Source organism: Hemitrygon akajei, chromosome 1 (genome assembly GCF_048418815.1).
Source record: "Hemitrygon akajei chromosome 1, sHemAka1.3, whole genome shotgun sequence".
Taxonomy (NCBI): Eukaryota; Metazoa; Chordata; class Chondrichthyes; order Myliobatiformes; family Dasyatidae; genus Hemitrygon; species Hemitrygon akajei.
This window is the reverse complement of record NC_133124.1, coordinates 39,908,490-39,935,701: the sequence shown is the minus strand read 5'-3', so window position 1 is coordinate 39,935,701 and position 27,212 is coordinate 39,908,490. Positions and strand designations below refer to the sequence as shown.

General features: G+C 44.7%; 1 long non-coding RNA gene across 1 annotated transcript in view; it reads left to right on the top strand.

Annotated features, from left to right (window-relative positions):
- Positions 1–499: 499 nt before the first annotated feature.
- LOC140725790 (uncharacterized) overlaps positions 500–27,212 on the top strand; it is a 55,655-nt gene continuing 28,942 nt past the window's right edge. Inside the window, exons 1-2 of the long non-coding RNA XR_012098461.1 lie at positions 500–776; positions 2,491–2,613. This is a non-coding gene — a long non-coding RNA (uncharacterized lncRNA). The remainder of the gene's footprint in view (positions 777–2,490; positions 2,614–27,212) is intronic.

Here is a 27,212-nt window from a genome sequence, read left to right as displayed (position 1 = left end):
CTGGTGTCAGGAAATCAAAATTATCTGTGTGGTCATTGTTTCTTTGATACTGCTTCTTAATGTACACCATAAGTGTTTGTCAGATGAAGTTAGCATATAGTACCACATATTTTTAGGGCAGTCCTCCATCCAAATGCTATTTAGCCTTGAGCTGTGTGGCTTCTAAAATCGGACTGGATCAGCTTTCCAGAGAAGTGCCAGCAAGCATTCCAGCAGAACAGGCAATATGCATTCTCAACATTACTAAAACACATTTACCAAGAAGTTGGATTACACCTTATTTTTTTGTGCACTAAAGTATTGTTGCATTTAGAGCTGGCAGCAAATTGGGTTCCCGAAAAATACTGTAAAGTTGATTAAAAATAATTTTAAACAGCATATGAATAATCAGATCAAGATATGGTTATGTGCAATACCCTTAACAGCTGTGACTACTATGCTGACTAGCCATCATGTATATTGAGGACAAGACACATAAATTACTGGGGGATCTCAGCAGGCCAGGCAGCATTTAGGAAAAGAGTACAGTCGACATTTTGTCCCGAAACATCGACTGTAATATTTTCCTAGATGCCACCTGGCCTGCTGAGCTCCTCCAGCATCTTGTGTGTGTTTCTCAGGTTTCCAGTATCTGCAGATTTTCTCTTGTTTGTGTTTGGATCTCGATTGAGGGGTTTGAGGATGACAAACAACATTTAGAGCTACAGAATGGAGCTGCTCAGATGAAAAAGTGTCTTTTGCAAGGTCAATGCTGTTTACACAATTGACCACTCAGAGTAAGTACAGAGATTTGGTAACACATTATTTAAATTTGAGAATCAGAGAATCATTCATTGAAATGTTACATTCGGTACAGGTGGATTTGCACAGCATGATGTAAGAGTTGACTGGGCCCTTTTGGCTTATTACTTGCTTATTTTGTTTCATTTGGGAGTTGTAGAGTGGAGAAGACCACTTGGTTTTCATTGGGAGCTGTAAGTTTGCAGGTTTCTTGTGGAATTTCTCTATCCTTCAGGAACTCCATATTGCACATGGAATTGGCATTATATTGCCAACTCCACTCTTTTGGGCTGGAGGCTTTGGATGCCAAGATTTCCCTAGTAGCTGAATAATCATTCTGAATACCCTCAGTTATTAACAGATGATGTATTACATCCAGTGTTACTGAATACCAGGACTATTAATAATTATTATTGGCTTAAAATGCTTCAAAATGTGTCAGAAAATTTGTGTAAAGCTGGACTTTACAAGTAAGATCATTCATAATGGGTACAAGACCCTGTACTGTATCTGGTTTAATTTTATGCAGATACAGTATTGTTTCCAAGGCTATGATGAGAATAAATATTTTACACGAAGCTTCCTTGAGAAGAAATGACTTTTATTTGAGGGCTTCCAAGATAGATCTACAAAAGCTATACCTCTGGGATAAGTTCACCAATTGCATTTGTCAGTATAATTAATCATGGTAATGAAGGTATTGAAGGACACAGGCTATGTAGCTGTCCGAGACAACTCAATGATGGAAATTAAACTTTCTAGAATTACCAGACTCATAACAGGCTTAAGTCAGATTGAGCTGAAGGACATCAAATAAAAAGCTTCCTAATTCAGTAGATAGTACACCACAGACTCATAGATGCTGCTCTGCAACCTGGTAGTTACTGAATGCCTCTTTCAATGTCGTGGGAATTACAGCCCATCAGTAATATTTTTCTTGTTATGGGAATTGAATGCAGATGTTCCTGTATCACGCATGTGCTACAGAATGCTTTGCATCAATGGGTATCTCTTTATCAGGGTAGCACAGAAAGTCAATTAGCCTCAAACATTTTCATATTTGTTGTCTCTTTTGAGAGATTTCAGAGCCTCCATATGTGTTTGATGTTCTGTATGATGTCTTCATTAATGTAGGATCTTTGGAATCATGGTCTTCGTAGTTTACAAGCAGTGATTAATATTTTATGAGCCTTAAGTTAAGAACAGGATCTTTAAATGTTATTGTGTCCTTTGACTCACCCAGCAGCTATTAATCACCTAAGTTATTTAATGCACCATTTGTTGGTGAGTGCTAATAATGGGGTTGTTTGTCTGAATGGAAGAAAGGTGATTGTTACTTAATGTTGGAAGTCAAGGTAATTTATCTTCTCTATTTTCTTATTCAGCATGACTACTTGCTTCTTTGAAAACCAAACAGAATTATTGTAATGTCATTATACCTCTAATAGAACAGTTTTATTAATTTTGGGTGCCCCTGTTCAATACTAGCAATAGTTAAACTTTTGTTATGTTAGCTTCCAGTACATCATGCTTTTGTGCTCTGAGTAACCCCTCCACAGCTGCAGGATCGATACATTTTCCAAATTTCCTCAAGGTCGATGCCAGTAGTCGTCTGCCTGTTACTTAATGTTCTCATGTACTGTGGACAGTTTTATCCTGTATAAAATGAATGGTTATATTTGCATTTAATTTTTCCACACTTTTCTTTAGAAATCTGGATGATATGCATCTCTTGAGGAAGAAGACTGGCAGATAGATGAAAAGTGTGAAATGTACTATGACATAGAGAAGACAGCTGTGGATTTGCAACAGGAAAGGCAAAGAGACATCCAGGTGACTGAGTTAATGACATTTTCTCTGTAATGATATAGAGTTAATTATACAGTGCATAGATGCCATAGTACTTATCTTTGCCCTTGACAGATAATTAAACTCTGTATGGCATTGTAGTTGTATCCTTGGTTTCTAATTCAATCACAGCCTCAGTCCAACTTGTTCAGAGTAATCTCAAAGGGCAGTCCTGCTTTATCCTCCAAGTTATGACCGTCACCATATGGCAGGGAAAGAATGACATATGCAAGGAATAGTTCAACAACCAAGTCACAGACTACTATTTCCTGACTTGAAATATACAGGAAAACAGCATTGCTCCTTTATCTCATAGCGCCCTAGCTCTCCCTATCTAACAACACTGAGAGTACCTTGGCAAGAGATAAATGTGCCCATCACCATCAGATCAAGGGCAACTAAAGATGGGTAACAAATACCAGTCTTGCTTGTGATGCATGCAGCTGGAATATCAATAAGTTCCAATTTATTGGAAAGTTGGCAGCCTTTCCTTTTCTCTCCAAATATGATCTCTTTAAAAGCAAAATGTGATTTTTTTTATATTTAGCTCTGCCTGATACACACAAATGATTTTCTTCCTCCACCTTACAGTCTTTTTGCTGGAAAAATAAAAGAGTTTTGAAATTAGCTGCCTGTAGAACAAGCACATGTTAATTGGGCATTCTGAACAGTTACTGAGTTTAGGTGCTTTAGATGTCCTTTGTAGAGCTGGAATTGACCACAGCAGGAAGAGATTTTCTGCATTAGTAAGACTTCACCTGGAGCGAGTGAATTGTTGTATAATAGTGAGGTATAATAATAAACAAAAACAATAAACAGTTGTTTACCTGCACAGAACTGTGAATGCACAGCATGTGCTCCCAGTAGAAGCAGCAAACACATTATATATATACATACAAAACAAGATTAGGAAAGAATTTGAAAATGCATTCTAGACTTACTATAATGCAAATCATGACCTGTAATTTCCTTTTAAAAACACTGTAATGCTATTCACAGTTCTATCCAAAAGTTGAGGTGACACTTTAAATATACAAGTAGAGCCTACAATCAATTACATGCTACAAAAATATAAAAACTGGACTTTATCAGGAAGCACAAACTTAAATAAATTTGGGTATCTATAAAACAACTTAGAAATTAGTAATACCACACTGCAATGTGCAATAATCTCTAGTCTTCCAGGATCAGCTTTCCTCCACAATGTTAAATGTGATTTCTCAGTTGTCTTTTATGTAATCTCTTGGCGATAAAGATTTGAAAATACTTTATTATAAGACCATTAGACATAGGAGCAGAATTAGGCCATTCAGCCCATCAGGTCTGCTTTGCCATTCCATCATGGCTGATTTACTATCCCTCTCAATCCCATTCCCCAGCCTTTGCACTGTAACCTTTGATACCCTGACTAATCAAGAAACTGTCAACCTTCCCTTTAAATATATCCAATCATTTGGCCTCCAGATGTCTGTGGCGTTGCATTTCACAGATTCACCACCCTTAATGAAATCCCTCCTCATTCTTCTAAACTTCAGCGAGAACAGGCCCAGAGCCATTAAATGCTCCTCATTTGTTAGTCCTTTCATTCCTAGAATCATTCTCGTGAACCTCCTCTGGAACCTTTCCAAATCTTGCAGATCTTTTCATAGATAAGGGGCTCAAAATGGCACACAATACTCCAACCTCAGTATTGTATCATTGCTTTTATATTCTAGTCCTCTCAAAATGACTGAATGTTAACTTTGAATTTGCCTTCCTTACCACTGCCTTGACCTGCATGCTAACCTTCAGGGTATCCTGCATGAGGACTCCAAAGTTCAAAGTAAATATATTATCAAAGTACATACATGTTACCACATACAACACTGTGACTTGTTTTCTTGTGGGCATACTCAATACTCCTGTTTTATTATTTATTGTAATGCCCGCACTGTTTTTGTGCAGTCCAGTATAGGTCTGTAGTCTAGTGTAGCTTAGTGTAGCTTTCTCTGTGTTGGCTTTTTTTATTATGTAGTTCAGTCTAGTTTTTTGTACTGTGTCATGTAACACCATGGTCCTGAAAAACGTTGTCTCATTTTTACTATGTACTGTACCAGCAGTTATGGTCGAAATGACAATAAAAGTTGACTTGACTTGACTGAAATTCAAAGAATAATAACCATAACAAAGTCAATGAAAGACTATACCGACTTGGGCATTCAACCAGTGTGCAAATACAAAAAGAAAGAAATAATAATAAATAAATAAGCAATAAATATTGAGAACACGAGATGAAGGGTCCTTAAAAGTGAGTCCATAGTTTGTGGGAATATTCCAATGATAGGGCAAGTGAAGTTGAGTGAAGTTATCCCCTTTGGTTCAAGAGCCTGATGGTTGAGAGGTAATAACTGTTCCTGAACCTAGTGGTGCGAATCCAAGGCTCCTGTAACTTCTTCCTGGGTGTGGGGATCCCTGATGATGGATGCTGCTTTCCTGCAACAATGTTTCATGTGGATGTGCTCAGGGATGGAGAGGGCTTTACCTGTGATGGACTGGGCTGTATCCACAACTTTTTGTAGGATTTTCCATTCAGGGGTATTGATGTTTCTATACCAGGTTGTGATGCAGCCAATCAATATACTCTCCATCACATGTCTATAGAAATTTCACCTCCTTCATTCCTTTCTCCTATAGTCCACTCCGCTCTCATATCAGATTCCTTTCTCTACAGACCTTTATCGTTCCTACTCACCTGATTCACCTATTACCTTCTAGCTATCCTCCTTCCCTCCCCCATTTTTTTATTCTAGCATCTTCCCTCTTCCTTTCCCATCCTGAAGAAGGGTCTCAACCTGAAAAGTCAATTGTTTGTTCATTTCAATAGATGTTGCCTGATCTGAGTTTCTCCAGCATTTTGTGTGTGTTTATATAAAAGTTTGTCAAAGTTTTAGATGTCATGATGAATCTTCACAAACTCCTAAGGAAGTAGAGCCGCTGCTGTGCTTTTTCATGATTGCACTTATGGGTTCTCCAAAATAAAAACACCAAGGAACTTGAAGTTACTTATCCTTTCCACATCTGATCCTCTGATGATAATTGACTCATGGACCTTTGGTTCCTTCTCCAGAAGTTAATAATTAGCTCCTTGGTTTTTTTGGCATTGAGGAGGAGGTTGTTGTTATTATTCACAACTTGGCTAGATTTACAATCTTCCTCCAATATGCTGATTCATCACCACCTATGAATTAGCCCACAACAGTAGTGTCGTCAGCAAACTTGAGTATGAAATTGGAGCTGCGCTTAGCCACTCAGTCATAAGTGTATAAGCGAGTAGAGCAGGGGCTAAGCACACAGCCTGGTGTTGCACCTGTGCTGACGGAGATTGTGGAGGAGATGTTGTTGCCAATCTGAACTGACTGGGGTCTGCAAGTGAGGAAATCAAGGATCCAATTGCACAAGGAGCTATTCAGACCAAGGTATTGGAGCTTATTGATTAGTTCTGAGCAGACAATGGCATTGAATGCTGAGCTGTACTTTAAAAAGTAACCTGATCTCATAGAGTCATAGAGAAGTATAGCACAGAAACAGTCTCATTGGCCCATCTAGTCCATGCCAAACCACTTAAACTGCCTACTCCTATCAATCTGCACTGGGACCACAGCCCTCCATACCCCTACTATCTATGTACCTACCCAAACCTCTATCAAATCTCCTCTACATTCTAAAGAATACAGTCCTAAACTATTCAATCTTTCTTTATAACTCAGGTCCTCCAGACCCGACAACATGCTTGTAAATTTTCTCTGTACTCTTTCAAATTGTTGAAATAGTAACACGAGTGAATCTGCAGATGCTGGAAATAAATAAAAACACAAAATGCTGGCAGAACTCAGCAGGCCAGACAGCATCTATGGGAGGAGGTAGTGACGACGTTTCGGGCCGAAACCCTTCATCAGGAGTGACTATCAGGAGGAGTAGAAACGTCGTCACTACCTCCTCCCATAGATGCTGTCTGGCCTGCTGAGTTCTGCCAGCATTTTGTGTTTTTACTGTTGAAATAGTATGCATCTTTGCTATCCAGAAGTTCCAGGGTTGAGTGAAGAGCCAATGAAATGGCATCTGCTGTGGACTTGAATGACTTTATTTCTTACATCCTTCACATACATGAGGAGTAAAAATCTTTATGTTACATCTGTCTAAATGTGCAATGTGCAATCATAGTAATTTATAATAAATAGAACAGTCAATGTAACATAGAAATACACCCAGATCAGTGTGGGTTAATCAGTCTGATGGCCTGGTGGAAGAAGCTGCCCTGGAGCCTGTTGGTTCTGGCTTTTATCCTGCAGTACCGTTTTCCGGATGGAAGCAGCTGGAATAGATTGTGGTCGGGGTGACTCAGGTCCCCAATGATCCTTCGGGCCCATTTTTCACACCTGTCTTTATAAGTGTCCTGAATCATGGGAAGTTCACAACTACAGATGCGCTGGGCTGTCCGCACCACTCTCTGCAGAGTCCTGCGATTAAGGGAGGTACAGTTCCCATACCAGGCAGTGATGCAGCCAGTTAGGATGCTCTCAATGGTGCCTCTGTTTAAAGTTATTAGGATTTGGGGGCCCATACCAAACTTCCTCAACTGTCTGAAGTGAAAGAGGTGCTGTTGTGCCTTTTTCACCACACAGCCAGTGTTTACAGACCACGTGAGGTCCTCAGTGATGTGGATATCGAGGAACATAAAGCTCTTTACCCTCTCAACCCCAGACCCATTGATGTCAATAGGGGTTAGACTGTCTCCATTCTTCCTGTAATCCACAACCAGCTCCTTTGTTTTTGCGGCATTGAGGGAGAGGTTGTTTTCTTGACACCTCTGTGTCAGAGAGATGACTTCTTCCCTGTAGGCCACCTCGTTATTGTTTGAGATTAGGCCAATCAATGTAGTGTGGTCAGCAAATTTAATTAGCAGACTAGAGCTATGGGTGGCAAAACAGTCATGGGTATACATGGAGTAAAGGATGGGACTTTGTACATAGCCCTGAGGAGCTCCTGTGTTGAGAGTCAGAGGGGTGGAGGTGAGGGAATCCACTCTTATCACCTGCCAATGATCTGACAGGAAGTCCAGGGTCCAACTGCACAAGGCAGAATCGAGGCCAAGGTCTCCGAGCTTCCTGTCAAGTCTGAATAGAGCCTTGTTTCTCTGGTAGGCAAACTGGAGCAGATCTAAGTCACTTCTCAGGCAGGGGTTAATATGTTTCATCATCAACCTCTCAAAACACTTAATCACTGTGGATGTAAGTGCTACTGGCTGTAGTCACTGAGACAGGTCACCACTCTCTTCTTAGGCACAAGTGAGATGTTAAAGAACTCAGTAAACACTCTCGCCAGTTCGTCAGCACGGGTCTTTAGTATTTGACCAGGTGCTCTATCTGGGCGAGATGCTATTCATGGATTCACCCTCTCGAGGGGTGCTTGCACATTGGCCTCTGATGCAGAAATCATAGGATCATCAGGGTTGTGGGAGTTTGTGAAGGTTCCCCCATACTTTGACGGTCAAAGCAAGCATAGAAGGCATTGAGCTCATCTGGAAGCCAAGCCCTCCTGATGCCTATGTCACTTGATTGAACTTTATGAGGTGATAGTATTCAAGCCCTGTCACAACTGATCAGCACCCTTCATTGATTCCCTTTGCACCTCCGATTTTTGAATATTCTCCCCATTTAGAAAATTGTCTATCCCTTTATTTCTTCTACCAAGTGCATGACCATACACTTCCCTACACTATATTCCATCTGCCACTTCTTTGCCCATTCTTCCAATCTGTCTCAGTCCTTCTGCAGACACTCTGCTTCCTCAAGAGTACCTGTCCCTTCACCTATCTTCATATCATCTTCAAACTTGGCCACAAAGCCATCAATTCCATCGTCCAAATCAACAATATATAACGTGAAAAGAAGCTGTCCCAGCACCGACCTCTATGGAATACCATTAGTCACTGGCAGCCAACCAGATTATTCTCACTTTTTGCCTCTAGGCAGTCAACCTATCTTTTATTCATGCTAGTATCTTTCCTGTAATATCATGTGCTCATTTCTTGTTAAGCAGCCTCATGTGCAGCACCTTGTCAAAAGGCTTCTGAAAATCCAAGCATATCCATCCATATAACATCTCTCATGTAACACCTCAACTCATCCTACTGACTCCTTTTTTCCCTATCATCTGATGTCCTTCTCACAGTCTCACTGCACACTGCATCTACTTGTACCCCAACTGCCCCATCCTCAGCCCTATCTCTCCGATTCCCATTCCCCTGCCAAATTAGTATAAACCCTCCCCAACAGCTTTATGAAACCAACTCCCAACGATATTGATATCCCTTGGGTTCAGGTATTACCCTCCTTTTTGTACAGATCACACCTTCCCTAGAAGACACCCCAATGATCCAGAAATCTGAAATCCTGCTCCCTGCACCAATTCCTCAGCCACACATTCATCTGCCAAATTATCCTTTTCTTACCCTCACTGACACATTGGCATGGGCAGCCAAACAGAGGTCACCACCCTGGAGGTACTGCTTTTCAGATTTCTGCCTTACTCCTTATATTCTATTTCCTTTTCTGATCTATGTTGTTGGTACCGATATGTATTACAATTTCTGGCTGCTCACTCTCCCCCTTTAGAATGCTGTGGACCCGATCTGCGACATCTCTGACCTTGGCACCTGGGAGGCAACATACTATCTGGATGTGTCTTTCACATCCACAGAATCTCCTGTCTGTTCCTCCAAACATGGAATCCCTTATCACTACTGCAATCCTCTTCTCTCTCTGCCCCTTCTGAGCCACAGAGCCAGACTCAGCGCCAGGGACCTAACCACTGTGGCTTTCCTCTACTAGGTCACCCACCAACAGTATCAAAGCAGCATATCTGCTGTTGAGGGGGATGTCGACAGTAGCACTTTGCATTGGCTGCCCATTCCCTTTCCTCCTGCTGAGAGTGACCTAGTGATGCACCATCAATAACTCTTGGAGATGTGAGGCGAGAGATAGGCTTTTATTAGCTGGAAGAGAGCACTATTAGCAGCAAGAGACCATCACACAACATCCTGGAGACTGAGGGAGGAGCAGTGCCTCCAATCCCCTTTATACAGGGGTCAGTGGGAGGAGCCACAGGAGCAATCAGTGGTGGGAGGGGGGGGGGTGTCCAGACAGGTATATGTAGTTCACCACACCTAGTTACCTGTGTCTTTCACCTTGGGTGTAACTATCTCCCTGTATGTCCTGTCAGTCAACCCGTTAGCTTTCTGAGTGACCTGGAATTCATTCAGTTCCATCTCTGAATGCTTGCCAGAGCCTGAAAAAGCTGCAACTGGATGCATTTCTTGCAGGTATAGTTGTCAGGGACGCTGGAGGTCTCCGTGCCTTCTCACATCCCGCAAGAGGAACAATCCACCTGCCTGCCATCCACACCACTCTAGCTGTGCTCAGTCAAAGCCTGAATGCCCCACTCTAACACAATGGGCCCTCTGCTTAAAACTAACTTCTTTTTATTGGACTTTGCAAATTGCTTAGCGTGTAGAATATCTAACCTTTCTCTCTATGAATGCCTAAAGTTCCAGCGTTCACAGCATCAGATTATTAATTCACCACCCATAAACGTGTTTTAGCATATATAATCAACTTATGCAATATTCTGATTGAAATACAGGACCAAGGGAAAGGACATTCAGTCTTTTCCACCTGCCTGACCATTCACTATGGTTGATTACATACCCTAAGGCCATCTACCTGTGTGTCTATATTTTTTGTATGACCACTTGAATCAAGTATAATGTTCTCACAAGGGGTTATTTCCATAATGAAGAAGGCCTGTTCGTGACTTCGTATAACATGGAGATGCTAATGCATGGGCAGTGACCAGACGGTCCCTGACAGATTGGGGTTTGAGACAGCTTCTTGTGGACTTTACATGCCAGTTTTAAAAGTGAGTGGGGCCCGTCAGTACGTGTCTGTGGAGCAGAAGACCACTTGGGTTAATAGTAACTGGGGTTAATTAGCAAGGGCCAATAAAAAGAAGTGGGTTTGAACGGAGTTTCCATTATGTAAGTGAACAGTGTTACAGTGATCAGGCTTTGGACTACAGGCATGGGTGAGAACTTAAGTTAGAGGCTTAACAAGTGTAGGCAGGGTGGTAGTTCAGGCAGTGGAAAGCTCCTCCTGCGAGATGCAGATCACATTTACAGGGGTACGCTCAACGTTAGCTTCTACCTGATAAGTTTAAGGAACCAGAGATGGAGCTGGACACACTCAGGACCATCTGAGAGGCTGAAAAATTCAGTGATGAGTCTTTTACTGAGGTGGTCACACCCAGAGCACAGGCTTCAGATAGTAAACGGGTGACCACCAGGAGAAGTAAGGGGGGTAAACAATCAGTGCAGGGTTTCCTGTGTCCATTCCCCTCAGCAACCAGTATACTCTTTTCGATACTGTTTGAAGGTGGGAGGGGGAATGACCTATTGTTGTGTATTTAATAGTTCGGTAATATTTAACTAATATTTTAAATATATTTTTCGATTAAGCATTCTTTGTGGTTTACATAATGTATTGTGGCAGGTTATCTGTAAAATTACGTCAATGGCGTATGTCATTATGCCACCACGTGATATGTGTGCACCTCGCATAAAGTAAAAAAAAACTAAGATACATTCTCCTGGGCTCCTGAGTTCCCCTTTCAATTTGCTTTATGTTTCAGTTACAAGACATAGTAGTGGTGACGAGGAAGTTTCAAATGAATCCGAGACAGCTACCTACCTGTTGAAGCGGAGCGAGATGTTTGAGTTTTTAAAAAAAGCGCAGAAAAACTATTGAGGAAAAAAAGCAGTGCGTCATCTGCTTCTTTGGAGGAGAAAACATTTAAGTTTTAAAAAAAGGTGGAAAACAAACAGATTCATAGGTTCACAAACAAAAAGTACCAAGTGATAATAATCATAAATGAAAAAAAAAACATGGCTGGCTACTTTTGAAAGATTGACGTGCTTGATTACACAACAGATTACTGGATATTGTATATTGAGCAGTATTTTAAAGCAAATATAATAGCCAATGAGAAACAGGTACCAGTTTCATTGAGTGCATTGAGTTTAAAGGCAGAAAGTTTGCTTTGAAGTTTAACTGCTCCAACCACATCAGTTGAAATGAGCTTTGCAAATATTGTGAAACTAATGCAGGAAAATTTAGAACCAAAACCATGTTGATTGCAGAATGCTTTAGGATTCACATGCGGAATCAAAAGGAAGAAGAGTCCATTTTGGCGTACATGACTTAATTGAAGAAGCTCTCTGAGCACTGTCAGTTTGGTAATGGGTTTAATGCTACTCTAAGAGATGGTTCATGGAAACTTACAAGAAAGCATTCAAAAACAACTCCTAACTGAAGCACAACTTACATTTAAGGTGAATATTTAGAGCAGTTGAAATAGCTGCTTCAATGGAAACCATAGATAGAGACGCAGTCAAGAATGAAAGAGAGCATGAACAAAATTGCCATGTCTAAGCAGAAAATGGACTGGCTGAACAAATTTTGTTACCTTTGTGGCAGGGGCACACATTCACCAGACCAATGCAGGTTTAAAGGTGAAAATTACAGAAAATGCAACAAAGTAGGTTACATACAAAGAACATGTCAGGTAGACAAAGGGCAAAGAAAAAGATAAAAAGTCAAGTTGCAGTTTCCAAAAGAGCACTAGCCTGCATGCTGTTTATGAAAAAAATTGACAGTGATGAGAGTGACACTGGACTGAGTAGCCTTGAGAATTACAAAGTGAAAACTAACAATAGACAAGGACTGTGGCTTATGCCAGAAGTGAATGGTGAATTAATTAAAATGGAATTGGACACTCACTTGGCTGTTTCAGATATTCCACAAAATGAGTTTGAATGGCATTTCAAAGATATTGAACTAAAGCCTGCAGATATCCAATTAAGAACTTATACTGGATGAAAAAGAACCCTGTGAAAATTATATTTGTAACAACCAACAAGCCGCATTGGGCTTGCATGTGATAAAAACAGGAGGGCCAGCATTGAGCAGATGTGAGTGGCTGAGACAACCTCAATGTGACTGGAGATTCATCCACAATTTGCATGCCACATCCCCTCATCAACTGAAAGCGAATTAAGAAAGGTACTGGATAATGGTAGTGTTCAAGGATGGGATTGAAAAACTCAAACATATCAAGGGTAAAATAGCGTTAAAATGAAAATGTCACACCCAAGTTTTACAATGTCCAGTTCCTTATACCATCCATGATAAAGTAGCTAGTGAGCTAGATCACATGAAAGCTGAATGAATTCTTTCCAAAGTTGAGTAGGGTTATGGGCAATACCAGTGGTCCCAGTAGCCACGAAGAATGGGTCTATCAGGATCTGTGGTGATTTTAAGGTCACCATCAACCCAGTACTGAAAATAGATCAATAACCTCTGGCCAGGATCTTTCCAGACCATTCTGGAGAGAAACAGTTCAGCAAAGTGGACTTAGCTGAGCCCTATCACAGACGGAGATGGAAGAAGAGTCCAAAGTGTTTCTCACCATAAACACTCACAAAGGGCTTTATCGCTATAATAGGGTTATTTTTGGGTAGCATCTACACTTCTTCTCTGACATCCAATACTGCTGCTGAAAAGTTTGTTTTCCAGAGAAAGTGATAATAGCCTCTTTGCCTGATATGAGATAACAGCTTTTTTCCTTGTAACCATTTGTTTAATAAAATCACATTTTCAGGTAAAATATGTCAGACTACCAGTGACAACTTGTTTTCTAAGCTGCTTACCACTTAGTAATGTTACAATTCTATCCTAAAGTGCAACAAAGCAATGAAGACAACTACATTTTGATAACCACTGGACCTCTGTATGCATTAGTAGTCATTCAAAGTGGTTGAAAACAACAATCTTGAAGTGTATTTGATTTCATGAAGTTGACAGCCATTTTTACAGCAGCAAGGATGTCATGCAAATGTCTTCCCAATTTTTTTGCAATGAAATGCCTGCATTAGATGACACAGTGTGTGCAAAGAACACCAGGCATGGCATTTTTTTAAATGAGCAGTAAGTTCTCTGTATCTTCCTTCTGTCGAAGAGGCACCATCTGTTGCACAAGCCATTGTATTTTCCTGCAGAATATTCTTTTCTAAGAAACACTGTATCTCTTGACTTCTTCAATAATAGTTTTACCTTTGGTATCTGTCTTAAGATTTTGGTCAAAAAACCTTTGCACACTGGCCTTATCATCATTCAGAAAGCTAACATATGCCATCAAAAGGGCTTTGTTATCTGGTATTGTGCTTTCGCTGATTTGCAAGGCAAAGTTCTTAACTTGCAGTTGTTCAGCTAGTTGTTTTTCCACCTCACCAGTTCATCAACACACATTTTAGGCAGTTCATAGATACATGCCATAAATAATGTTTTAAATGCTACTACAGTATATATGCAGATTCTATGTGGTAATAAAGAGTGTGTACTCACCAAAAAAGCAAAATAAACTTACTTCTAAAATATGAAAGTTTTGAGGAAGTAAAGAGGCTACAGAAGGACTCAGACAGATTAGGAGAATGAGCAAAGAAATGGCAGATGTAATATAGTGTCGGGAAGTGTTTGGTCATGCACTTTGGTGGAAGAAATGTAAAGGTTGACTATTTTCTAAATGGAGGGAAAATACAAAAAACTGAGGTGCAAGGGGACTTGGGAGTCCTTGTGCAGGATTCCTTAAAGGTTAACTTGCAGATTGAGTCAGTGGTGAGGAAAGCAAATGCAATGTCAGCATTCATTTCAAGAGCACTAGAATATAAAAGTAAGGATGTAATGTTGAGACTTTATAAAGCACTGGTAAGGCCTCACTTGAAGTACTGTGAGCAGTTTTAGGCCCCTTATCTTAGAAACTATATGCTGAAACTGGACACGGTTCATAGGAGGTTCACAAAAATGATTCTTAGATTGAATGGGTTGTCATATGAAGTGCTTGGTGGCTCTGGGCCTGTATTCACTAGAATTCAGAAGAAAATGGGTGACCTCATTGAAACCTATCAAATGGTGCAAGGCCTTGAAAGAGTGCATGTGGAGAGGATGTTTCCTATGATGGGAGAGTCTAAGAACAGAGGGCACAGTGTCAGAATAGAGAGCTGTCCATTTAGTACGGAGTTGAGGATGAATTTCTTTAGCCAGAGAGTGGTAAATCAGTAGAATTCTTTGCCACAGGAAGCTCTGGGGGCCAAGTTTTTATGTACAGTATATTTAAGGCAGAAGTTGATAGATTCTTAATTGGCTAGGGCATGAAGGGATACGGGGAGAAGGTAGGAGTTTGGGGCTGTAAGGAAAATTGGATCAGCCATAATGAAATGGCAGAGTAGACTCAATGGGCTAAATAAGCTAATTCTGTTGCTATATCTTCTGGTCTTATGATAAGTATCAGGGATTTAATGGAAGTTAGTAGTGGTTGGTGGTGATGCAGCACTGGACTGCACGCATTCTCGTCTCTGCAGTTTGTACATTTCTGGCAGATGATTCCACTGCAGTAACCGGAGCCTTCATGTCACATTTTATAACATGCAGGAGTCAGTAGCAGGCAAACATGACCAGCCTCCTGCTGCAGACAGCCCTGCCCAATCTTTAGTTTGTTCATGATACTCATAATCATTTAAATTAGAATTCTACAACATGGGCCACGCCAGGCTTTCCACATTAATCCCCTTCTGATAAGGGTTTTGATATGGAAACCTGGCAACTTCTGACAGTCTTTCAGTTGGAATTAAATGCAGATGGTTCCCTATTAACATATAATTATCTACAGTATAACAAAGTAATCAGAATTACTAGCTGGTGGAGCACTTTGCAGGGTCACACCCACCTGGTCACTGTATATTCTGTGATATGCGGGCAGACATGGAGTGGGGCTCAGCAGGTCGCCCAGCAAAGTGTGAATGATGGTTTGTGCATGGTCAGGCAGGAACAGAGATAACCAGTGATGTGCTGCACCCTCCCCCCTCTATCTATATATATATATATATACACACACACACACACACACACACACACACACACACACACACACACACACACACACACACACACACACACACACACACACACACACACACACACACACACACACACACACACACACACACACACACACACACACACACACACCTGCTTTGCTGCCTCATTTGCATCATCCAGCATATCTCCCCATTCATTTCACTCAGAGTTCCAAGTCAATTAAATATATTTAATTCTTTAATTACTTATACCTTTTAGTAATATGTCAGTAAAGCTTATCATGGACCATCCAGAGACTCACGTGGCCCCCAGTTTTTCGGTTTTTCACTTGTGGCCCCTAAAATATCCGGCATGGCTCCCTGGAGTGGGGACATATGCTCTAGGTTGAGAACTCCTCTCTGCATGGAGCTGAAGGAGATAGGGGAAATATCAGATGGACTCTTTTGCACCTGCATTTACTCAGGAGACAGACACAGTGTCTATAGAGGTGAGCCAGAGTAGCAGTGAGATCATGGACCGTACACAGGTTACAAAGGAGAGGATTTTAGCTGTCCTGAGACAAATTAAAGTGGATAAATCCCCAGGGCCTGGCAATGTGTTCCCGTGGACCCTATAGGAGACTAATGGAGAAATTGCAAGGTCCCTCGGATTGACATTTAAAACGTTCTTAGCCATGGGTGAAGTGCCAGAGGATTGGAGGATAACTAATGTTGTTCCGTTGTTTAAGAATGTCTCTAACTATAAGCTAGGAAATTATAGGCTGGCGAGCCTGATATCCATAGTGGGAAAGTTATTGGAAGATATTCCAATGGAACACATATATAGGTATTACAATAGACAGGGACTGATTAGAGATAGTCAACATGGCTTTGTGTGTGGTAGGTCATGTTTAACCAATATTAAAGAGTTTTTCAAGGAAGTTGCCAGGAAATTTGATGAAGTCAGGGCAGTGGATGTTGTCTATATGGATTTTAGCAAGGTCTTTGACAAGATCCTGCATGGGAGCTTGGTCAAGAAGGTTCATTCATACAGTGTCACACTGTGGGTTTTGCCCTTATGAAGTTGTGGACTTTAAGGATCGGATGGCAGGCTGCAATAGCACATACAGTGCAAAGGTGTTTATTGTATGTCCGAGGTAAAAAAATTATAAATTTAAAATTTGTAAATGCTAAAATGTTTACAATACAAAAAAAGACAAAATAACAAAATTGACAAAAGAGAAAATGCAGACCTATCAGACCTTTAGGACTAGGCTCCAAAACATCAATCTAACGTACAAACCGTTGTAATACACTTCACCTTACCACACCTCTCTCCCTCTTAGAACGTTCATAGGCCTCCAGCTCTGTTTCTGTTTCTGTTCCCTCGGGATCAATAAAGTATGTCTGTCTGTCTGTCTTCCCCTTCTCAGGGAAGATAACAGTAGTTTGACACTTTTGTGTGCTGAAGGGGACAACAAGAAGCTTTGTGGCCTGGCTGTTGAAGGAAGAAACAAATTAAAGGCTTGGTCTTCCCACTGTCTTTCTCCTGTGTAGACCAGGTGTAACTTCCGTAGGTTGTGGAATACCTTCGCTCACTGCAGCTGTCCTCTGCCCCTGTGGCTGGATCAAAACTGGCTGGAAGACCACTCGGCAGGCATTCAGGTACTGTTGAGCCAGCAGGGATGCAGCCAAGCTATTTGCAGGTTCGTATTCCTGTACCCATGTACAGACATCTCCTGGCAGGACTTGCAGCAGATGCTCTAGCACAATGACCTCTCCGATGTCCTCCTTGGTCTTCACCCAGCAGTGATATAATCCCTTCAGTCAGTGGTAGGCAAGGTCTCCTTTGGTGACTCCCCTGGTGGTGTAGACCGGGCTCAAAACCTCTCCCAGTAGGTGTCTGGAGAGATGTCAGACTTGGTAAGGAAAGCCTCCTTCAGCTGAGGATACTGGTTGGACACTGTCTCATCTATCGCAGAGTAGGCCTCAAGTGCTTTCCCCTTCAGTATTGGGATGAGCCACAGGCCAACTCTTCAGCAAAGCACTCAACGTGCAGCAAGTAGTTTTCAATGTTCTCTCTATCTTGGAAGGTGGGCACTTTTGGCTCTGTTCTGTAAGTGAAGGCTCTGTTTTGTAAGTGAAGTCTCTGGGTCTCACAGTGGCCTCCTGTATTGCACCTCCTTCACCTGCCTGCAGAGAATGTCAGGGAGCTGGTAGGAGTAGTCTTGGGCTGGAACTTTCAGCAGATATTTAGTGAAAGCTGGGTGTCCACATAGCAGGAATTGCACTGGCTCTCTCCATGTCCTCTGCTGGGGTAGTGTTGTTAAATGTGTACAATGTACTGTGTATGTTAATCAAAATGGCTTCTTTGTTTTGTTAAGAATAGGAATGCTTCTTTGTATGATAAGTGCTTTCTCTCGCAGTTGTTTAGCTTTAGACTCGCTGATATGGGGATTGTATTCATTTGTTGACCAATGGGGAATGTTATTTTGTCTTGTGGGACTGGGAGCAGGGGTTTCGCCGTCTTTTCAGGAGAGTTGGGAAGAAGATGCCGAGGAAGGTGGACGTGCGCTGCACTGCTCGGTTGACCACCCAGGTGGTCCCAGGTGCGAGGACGTGGAGGTTGGAGGAAAGTGACGAGGGGTCAAATGGTTCAATGGTTGAGCTCCAACGATGTGCACTAAACTGACTGAACTTTGATAAGCTGGCGCCTTTTACTTTATTTTCTTTTCCTTCATATATATTGTATTGCATAGTACTCTTTTAGTTTTAGTAAAATCTTTAAAGTGTATTCCATAACGGCATCTGGTGTGAGTTTGATATGGTGTGTGTGTGTGTGTGTGTGTGTGTGCGGCATAAACTTGATTCTCACAGCACCTGCATGTACGGGAGGTGGGGTTGGTGAGTGGCTGGATCTCCTTTTCCCCTAGACATATACCAGCCTGTTGGGTGAGTGTTACATTTGTGGGGGCTCGCCCGGGATTGGATTGTCAGGGGCTGTGGAATCGCGCAGGCAGCAGAGCAGAGATGGACAGAGATAAGATTGTTAGCTGGTGCGAGTTGGAGGATGTACCAGTGCAGTATGCCTGTGTAGTGAGCGGAGTGGATTTTCGAGTTTCGGGAGATGCGTTAGTGCGGGGGTTAAGTTTGGTAAAAGGTATAGGGCAGGTAGAATTGGTAGCTAGATGATGTGGTAAAGAGGTAGAGTCTAGTTGGGTGTTGGTTCGTATGAGCACTTATGTCTTGACTTTGGAACTGCCAGCAACGGTCAGTGTTCCGGGGGAGGCAGGGCCATGGGGGCTCCACACCCTCTCCGAGGATGAGGATGATGAGGCACCGGAGGAGGAACTAGAACTAGAAGTGGCCCTCAGAGAGGTGCCCGTCACTAGTAAAGGGAGGTCGGAGGAGGGAGGCGTGACCAGGCCCTGTCCCCCAGGGACGGTGGAGGCCTTGGAGCTGGCAGCTGCACTTAACTCCCTAGTGGGAGTGGCCAAGAGGCCCCGGCTGAAGCTAGGGGTGTTCTCAGGAGCCAAGCCTACTCCGGACGGGGAGGTGGACTATGAGACCTGGATCGAGCATACGTCCTTGATGTTAGAGGAGTGGCTAGGCTCGGAGGAGGAGAAGAGGCAGCGATTGGTGGGAAGTTTGAGGGGTTCGGCAGCCAAAACGGTCCGGGAGTTGAAAGCTGAAAAGCCTGGGGCCTCAGTGGAGGAATGCATAGAAGTTTTGGAGGGAGCGTTTGGGTTGTCAGGGGAACCCTGGCTGCTTTTAGCAGAGTTCCAATGCCTGGAACAACGGAGAGGGGAAAAGCTCTCCGAGTACATATTTAGGATGGAGGGGATGCTTACGGGTTTGCAGCTTCGGGGGGTAGTGAAGGCACCTGACGTGGCTAGCGTGAGGATGAGTCAGATATTCAGTGGCTCTCTGGAGGAGGACAAGTTGGCGTGGACCATCCGGCAGGCTTATAGAAAGGGCTCCCCTCCATCATTCGGGCAACTGATTAGAGAGGTGCGGGAGGAAGAGAGAGCATTGGGGCGGAAAAGGGGCCCGGGCCACCGGGAGCAATCCTCAGTGATACAGGAAGTGGTGGCTGGGTGGAGGACTGAAAACCCCCAGGAGAGTAGGGACCCCCCTCTGGAGGGGAAGGACAGGGAAGGTACCCACTCCTGGGGGGCAGCCCGTGCAGTGGGTTGGGAGCGGGGGCCGTCCTGGGAGAGGAGGGATGGCGGGCAGCGTGTGCTTTAACTGTGTGAAAGAGGGGCCTTTCAGGCGGGACTGTGGGCGGCCGAGGGTGTGCTATAGCTGTGGAGAGGAGGGACACTTTCGGTGGGATTGTGAGAGACAAGGAGTCCCGCGGAGGGCAAGCCCCCCTGCGACTAAGAAGGGGGAGGTGTCGGGAAACTTAGGAGAGGCTCAGTGAGGGAACAGACTGGAGCCTTTGGAGGAACACGTTCCCAGAGATCAGCCAGGGGACTACCGGGTGTCCACGCCTATATTCCGGATGGGCTGGTAGGACCCCGTGCCAGTGTGTGTCTACGGATAGAGGGAGTTTACGCAAAAGCCGTTCTTGATACGGGATCGCAGGTGACCTTATTGTACTGGTCGTTCTACAACCAATATCTAAAGCATTTGCCTGTAACCCCATTTGATGCCCTGCTCCAAAAGCACTCACCACACCATCCGGGTGACGGAGGACACCCCGTTCCGAGAGAGATCCTGGCGGCTGGCCCCAGCAGATGTTGAAGATGTGCGGCAGCACTTGTGCAAGTTGAAGGAAGCTGGAATCATAGCTGAGTCTCGAAGTCCCTATGCGTCCCCAATAGTGGTGGCACGGAAGAAGAATGGGAGGGTGCGCATGTGCGTTGACTATAGGATTTTGAATCGGCGAACTGTCCCTGATCAATATACTGTCCCGAGGGTCAAGGACGCGTTGGCCTGCCTGAGCAGAACGAAGTGGTTCGGTGTGTTGGACTTAAGAAGTGGGTATTACCAGATCCTGATGAGTGAGGGCGATAAAGAGAAGACAGCCTTTACCTGCCCGCTGGGGTTCTTTCAGTTCGAACGAATGCCCCAAGGCATATCGGGGGTCCCAGCCACCTTCCAGAGGCTCATGGAGAGAACTGTGGGGGATATGAATCTGTTGGAGGTGCTGGTGTACCTGACGATTTGATAGTGTTTGGATTAACTTTGGAGGAACATGAAGAGCGGCTGTTAAAGGTATTAAGCTGGCTTAAGGAGGAAGGGCTGAAGCCTTCCCTGGACAAATGCCAGTTCTGCAAGTCGTCGGTTAGCTACGTTGGCCATATCATTTCACAAGAGGGAGTGGCTACTGATCCAACCAGGATAGAGGCTGTGACCACCTGGCCGAGACCCCAGAACGTGAGCGCTCTGCACTAATTTTTGGGGTTATGTGGGTTTTGCCGCCAATTTTTGAAAGGATACGCTAAAATGTGTCACCCGTTGACGCAGCTGTTGTGTGGCTATCTCCCGGTGGGAAAGAAAAGGAAGAGGGACCGGAGGCAAGACGCTGGAGGATACTGGAACCCCGTGGAACCTTTCGGCTCGAGATGGGATGATTGATGTGAAGAGACGTTCCAATCTTTGAAGAGGGCGCTGACCCAGGCCCCGGTGTTGGCTTTTGCCAATCCCCAGAAGCCATATGTGCTGCACACGGATGCCAGCCGAGAGGGTCTAGGGGCTGTTCTGTCCCAGGAGCATGGCAAAGCATTGAGACCGGTAGCTTTTGTCAGCCGAAGCTTGTCGCCATCTGAGAGAAACTATCCCACTCACAAGTTGGAGTTCCTGGCGCTGAAGTGGGCGGTGGTGGACAAGCTGGGCGATTACCTGTACGGAGCCAAGTTTGAGGTGCGAACGGATAACAATCCTCTCACTTATATTCTGACTTCGGCTAAACTGGATGCTATAGGACGTCGGTGGATGGCGGCCTTGTCGGTATATGATTTCAGCCTGAAGTACCACCCAGGAAGCAGGAATGTTGATGTGGATGCTTTGTCACGTCGGGAGCCGGGGGAACAGGAGAAGGACGAGGAGTGGGAGAGTGTCCCTGTCCCTGGAGTGAAGGCGATGTGTCAGTTTGCTATCACCGTGAAGGCCAAGGGAAGAGGAAGGCTGGAGCGAGCCGTGGACCATTTGGGGGTTTTTGACGACGCCATACCCCTAGCTTACTGTGACATGACTGCACTGCAGACTAAACAGTTGCCGGAATTGAGTCCGGGAGAAGTGGCAGCTGCTCAGCAAAATTACTCGGGTCGTGGCACTGTGTGGAGAGCGGTAGAGAAGGGGGATGTGGCGTTGACTGAGAAGGCGAAACACCCGTCCGTGCCTCTGTTATTGAAGGAGTGGCCCCGGTTAAAATTAAAGAACCAAGTCTTGTACCGGGTCACGGCGCCTCCGGACCAACCCCGCCGTTGGCAACTGGTCATGCCGGAGAAGTATCGGTAGACTGTACTCCAGGCCTTGCATGCCGATTCCGGACACTTGGGGGTGGAAAAGACCTATGGATTACTCAAAGACCGGTTCTACTGGCCCCGGATGGGGGGGGGGGGGTGTTGAAGAATACTGTAGGAGATGCAGTCGTTGCATCCGGAGGAAGACCCTGCCAGCGTCGGCGGCTCCACTGTCGCACTTGCAGAGTGCGGGACCTCTGGATCTGGTGTGTATGGATTTCCTGTCGATTGAGCCTGACACCAGCAACACCGCGAATGTCTTAGTCATCACTGATCATTACACTCGCTATGCTCAGGCATTTCTCACTAAGGATCAGAAGGCGACGACAGTGGCGAAGGTGTTATGGGAGAAGTATTTTGTTCATTATGGCCTTTCCAGACGGATCCATAGTGATCAGGGGCGGGACTTTGAGAGCTGGCTTATCCATGAATTACTGACTATGCTTGGGGTTGAGAAATCCAGGACTACCCCTTATCACCCATAGGGTGATCTTCAGCCTGAGAGTTTCAACAGGACCCTGTTGGATATGCTCGGGACGCTGGAGATTGAGCAGAAAAATAAGTGGAGTTGTCATATTGGACAATTGGTTCACTGTTACAATTGTACTCGCAATGATGCTACAGGGTACTCACTCTATTATCTGATGTTCGGGCGGGAAGCGAGGTTGCCCATTGACTTGTGTTTTGGGGCTGAAGTGGGTGAATTACCCGGGAAGTCCTATCTAAAGTATGTGTCCGATATGAAGAGGGAGTTACAGCGGGCGTATGAGTTGGCCAAGGCGACGGCTACCAAACAAAATCAGAGGAATAAGTGGAGATATGATCAAAAGGTGAAGTTTGCTCAATTATTGCCGGGCGACCGGGTCCTTTTATGGAATTTGGGACTCCCCGGTAAGCACAAGTTGGCAGATCGATGGGCGGCCAGCCCCTATGTAATAGAGAGCCAGATGCCGTATCTACCAGTTTACCGGGTGAAACCTGAGGATGGGAATGGGCCTGTTAAGGTGCTCCATTGGAATCACCTGCTGCCCCTGGGCCAAGTGGTACAAGTGGACAAGGAGCCAGAATAGATAGATAGATAGATAGATAGATACTTTATTCATCCCCATGGGGAAATTCAACATTTTTTCCAATGTCCCATACACTTATTGTAGCAAAACTAATTACATACAATACTTAACTCAGTATAAATATGATATGCATCTAAAATCCCTCTCAAAAAGCATTAATAAATAGCTTTTAAAAAGTTCTTAATAGTTTACTAAAATACATTGAATGGTAACTTAAGCTCAGTCCTAACCCCGGCACTTTAACATATCTTACCCCTGGCGGTTGAATTGTAAAGCCGAATGGCATTGGGGAGTAATGATCTCTTCATCCTGTCTGAGGAGCATTGCATCGATAGCAACCTGCTGCTGAAACTGCTTCTCTGTCTCTGGATGGTGCTATGCAGAGGATGTTCAGGGTTTTCCATAATTGACCGTAGCCTACTCAGCGCCCTTCGCTCTGCTACCGATGTCATACTCTCCAGTTCTGTGCCCATGACAGAGCCCTCTTCTTAATGCTGCCTCCCCAACATGCCACCACAAAGAAGAGGGCGCTCTCCACAACTGACCTATAGAACATCCTCAGCATCTCACTACAAACATTGAATGACGCCAACCTTCTAAGGAAGTACAGTCGACTCTGTGCCTTCCTGCACAAGGCATCTGTGTTGGCAGTCCAGTCTAGCTTCTCGTCTAACTGCACCCCCAGATGCTTGTAGGTCTTAACCTGCTCCACACATTCTCCATTAATGATCACTGGCTCCATATGAGGCCTAGGTCTCCTAAAGTCCACCACCATCTCCTTGGTCTTGGTGATATTGAGACGCAGGTAATTTGAGTTGCACCATATCACAAAGTCCTGTATCAGTTTCCTATACTCTTCCGCCTGTCCATTCCTGACACACCCCACTATGGCTGTGTCATCAGCGAACTTCTGCACATGGCAAGACTCCGAGTTATATTGGAAGTCTGATGTGTACAGGGTGAACAGGACCGGAGAGAGCACGGTCCCCTGCGGCGCTCCTGTGCTGCTGACCACCGTGTCAGACCTACAGTCTCCCAACCGCACATACTGAGGTCTATCTGTCAAGTAGTCCACTATCCAAGCCACCATGTGAGAGTCTACTCCCATCTCCGTTAGTTTGTGCCTTAAGATCCTGGGCTGGATGGTGTTAAAGGCACTAGAGAAGTCCAGGAATGTAATCCTCACAGCACCACTGACCCCATCCAGGTGAGAGAGGAATTTGTGCAGCAAATACGTGATAGCATCCTCCACTCCCACCTTCTCCTTATACGCAAACTGAAGAGGATCCCGGGTGTGCCTGGTTTGTGGCCTCAGATTCTGTATTATCAGCCGCTCCATGGTCTTCATCACGTGTGACGTCAAGGCAACAGGTCTGAAGTCATTCAACTCCTTTGGTTGTGGTTTCTTCAGTACCGGGACAATACAGGATGTTTTCCACTGTCTGGGTACTCTTCTCTGCTCCAGGCTCATGTTGAAGATGCGCTGTAGGGGTTCTCCCAGCTCAGTCGCACAGGCCCTCAGTAATCGTGGGGAAACTCCATCCGGTCCAGCCGCCTTGCTGGTACAGATCTTCCTCAGTTGACCTTCCACCTGTGCAGCCGTAATCCCGGGCATGGGCAAGGTCTCCTTTGAGTGAGAATGGGAGGTTGTGCCTAGTACAAAGACTCTGCGAGGGCACAGAGCGAGGGAGGAGGCCGCTGCTGAAGAGCCGGGACGGGTCCTTAACCCGGGAATGGATACCGATTTGGAAGATGACGACTCAGATGAGTGGCCCCTGTTCCCATTCGCTGGCGCTCCAGTACCAGGAGAGGAGGCTCCTGGCCCTTCCCATACTGAGTTGGGTGAGAGGAGGGAAGGTGTTGATGGTCAGATGGAGAGGCAGCCAGTGTTGGGGGGAGAGAGGGTGGAGCCCGAACGTGAGCCAGAGGGTTCTCAGGTGAGGGGGAACCCCGTGGGGGAGGGGTTGAGGGTCTGACAGGTAGACCTGGAGTGTCCGAGGCAGAGGGTTCTCAGGTGAAGAGGGAGCCCAGTGAGGGGGAGGATGAGGGTCCGACAGGAATGTCCCCCATGGGGTCTGATGTGGAAGGGTACGGAGATCTCAGAGGAGTAGGCGCCCCCCTGGAGCGGTTGACATATGTGGTGCCAGGAGAACCGAGTGTGATTTCTACTGCTCTGGGTAGTTATGTCGCTGCTTTCTGCACCTGGGTTGGGTTTTGTGTGTTGCAAGAAGCATTGGGGAACTCTGGTAATGTCATGAGGGCGTGACATTTGCTGGTGGGGGGAGAATGTACAATGTACTGTGTATGTTAATCAAAATGACTTCTTTGTTTTGTTAAGAGTAGGAATACTTCTTTGTATGATAAGTGCTTTCTCTCGTAGTTATTTAGCTTTAGATTTGCTGATATCAGGATTGTATTCATTTGTTGACCAATGGGGGATGTTATTTTGACTTGTGAGTCTGGGAGCAGGGGTTTCGCAGTCTTTTCAGGAGAGTCGGGAAGAAGACGCCGAGGAAGGTGGATGTGCGCTGCACTGCTCGGTCGACCACCCGGGTGGTCCCAGGTGCGAGGACGTGGAGGTCGGAGGAAAGTGATAAGGGGTCGAATGGTTCAATGGTTGAGCTCCAACGATGTGCACTAAACTGACTGAACTTTGATAAGTTGGCGCCTTTTACTTTATTTTCTTTTCCTTCATATATATTATATTGCATAGTACTCTTTTAGTTTTAGTAAAATCTTTAAAGTGTATTCCATAACGGTATCTGGTGTGAGTTTGATATGGTGTGTGTGCGCGCGGCATAAACTTGATTCCCACAGCACCTGCGTGTACAGGAGGTGGGGTTGGTGAGTGGCTGGATCTCTTTTTCCCCTAGACATATACCAGCCTGTTGGGTAAGTGTTACAGATGAGTTTTCAGCTCTCGAACTCCTGGATTGTTCCTCCCGATCCTGCTGACGGAATCTTTCCAGGAGAGTCACGATGTCAGACATCTGGTACGGTCTCGCTGGATCAGGAAGAGGCCATCGTGCCTTCGGCTCAGCACCCAGGGCTGTGTACTCACTGGGGAAGGAGGAAGAAATGACTTGTGGCAAACCTCCTCTGTCACACTCTGCATTCAAGGCGAGATCGTAAATTTGATTAGACATTGGCTTTGCAAGAGGACTCAGACTGGTTGTAGATGGTTGCCTCTCAGACTGGAGGCCTGTGTCTAGTGATGTACTGCAGAAGTCAGTACTGGGTCCAATGTTGTAGGACAATGAGGAGTGTGGTAGAACAGAGAGATCTGGGAATACAGGTCCATAATTCCTTGCAAGTGACATCACAGGTAGGTACTATCATAACAAGCTTTCAGCACATTGGCCTTCATAAATCAAAGTATTGAGTACAGGAGTTGAGATCTTATGTGGAAGCTATATAAGCTGTTACTGAGGCCTAACGTAGAGTATTGTGTACAGTTTTGGTCACTTACATACAGGAAAATTTATAACAAACTCTCACTCAAAGTCAACAAGACCAAGGAGATGATTATTTACTGCAGGAGGGGGAAACAGTAGGTCCATGAGCGAGTTGTTATCAGGGAACAGAGGTGGAGAGGGTCAGCATCACAGCCTGGTATGGAAACACCAAAGTTTGTTCCTGCAAGAGTTTGATAACCCTGACCGAATCAACCACCAGTGCCCGCACAGCCTCGAGCAACATTGCAACAAGGAAGTGTCAGCCTGCGACCACTAAGAAGGACTGATCACTAGTTTAAGCCAGTTGCTCTAATCTATATCAACCAGCAGCTCAAATCCTTCAGGTAATCATCTTCGAGAAGGAGATGTTACGGAGAGCCGAAACAACCAATGCCAGCTAACAACCATTCCCAAGCTGACTTTCACTAATTGATCGCTGTTCCAACCAAGGTCCCGAATGTTCTTCAAGTAAGTCATGCTTTGGGATGTACAGTTGAATTTTGATTTTGAGATTTTGCACTTGTGTGGTTTTACTGAATAAATTCCGGATTTGCCCTGTCTCCTGGCTTCGGGTCTCATCAGTATT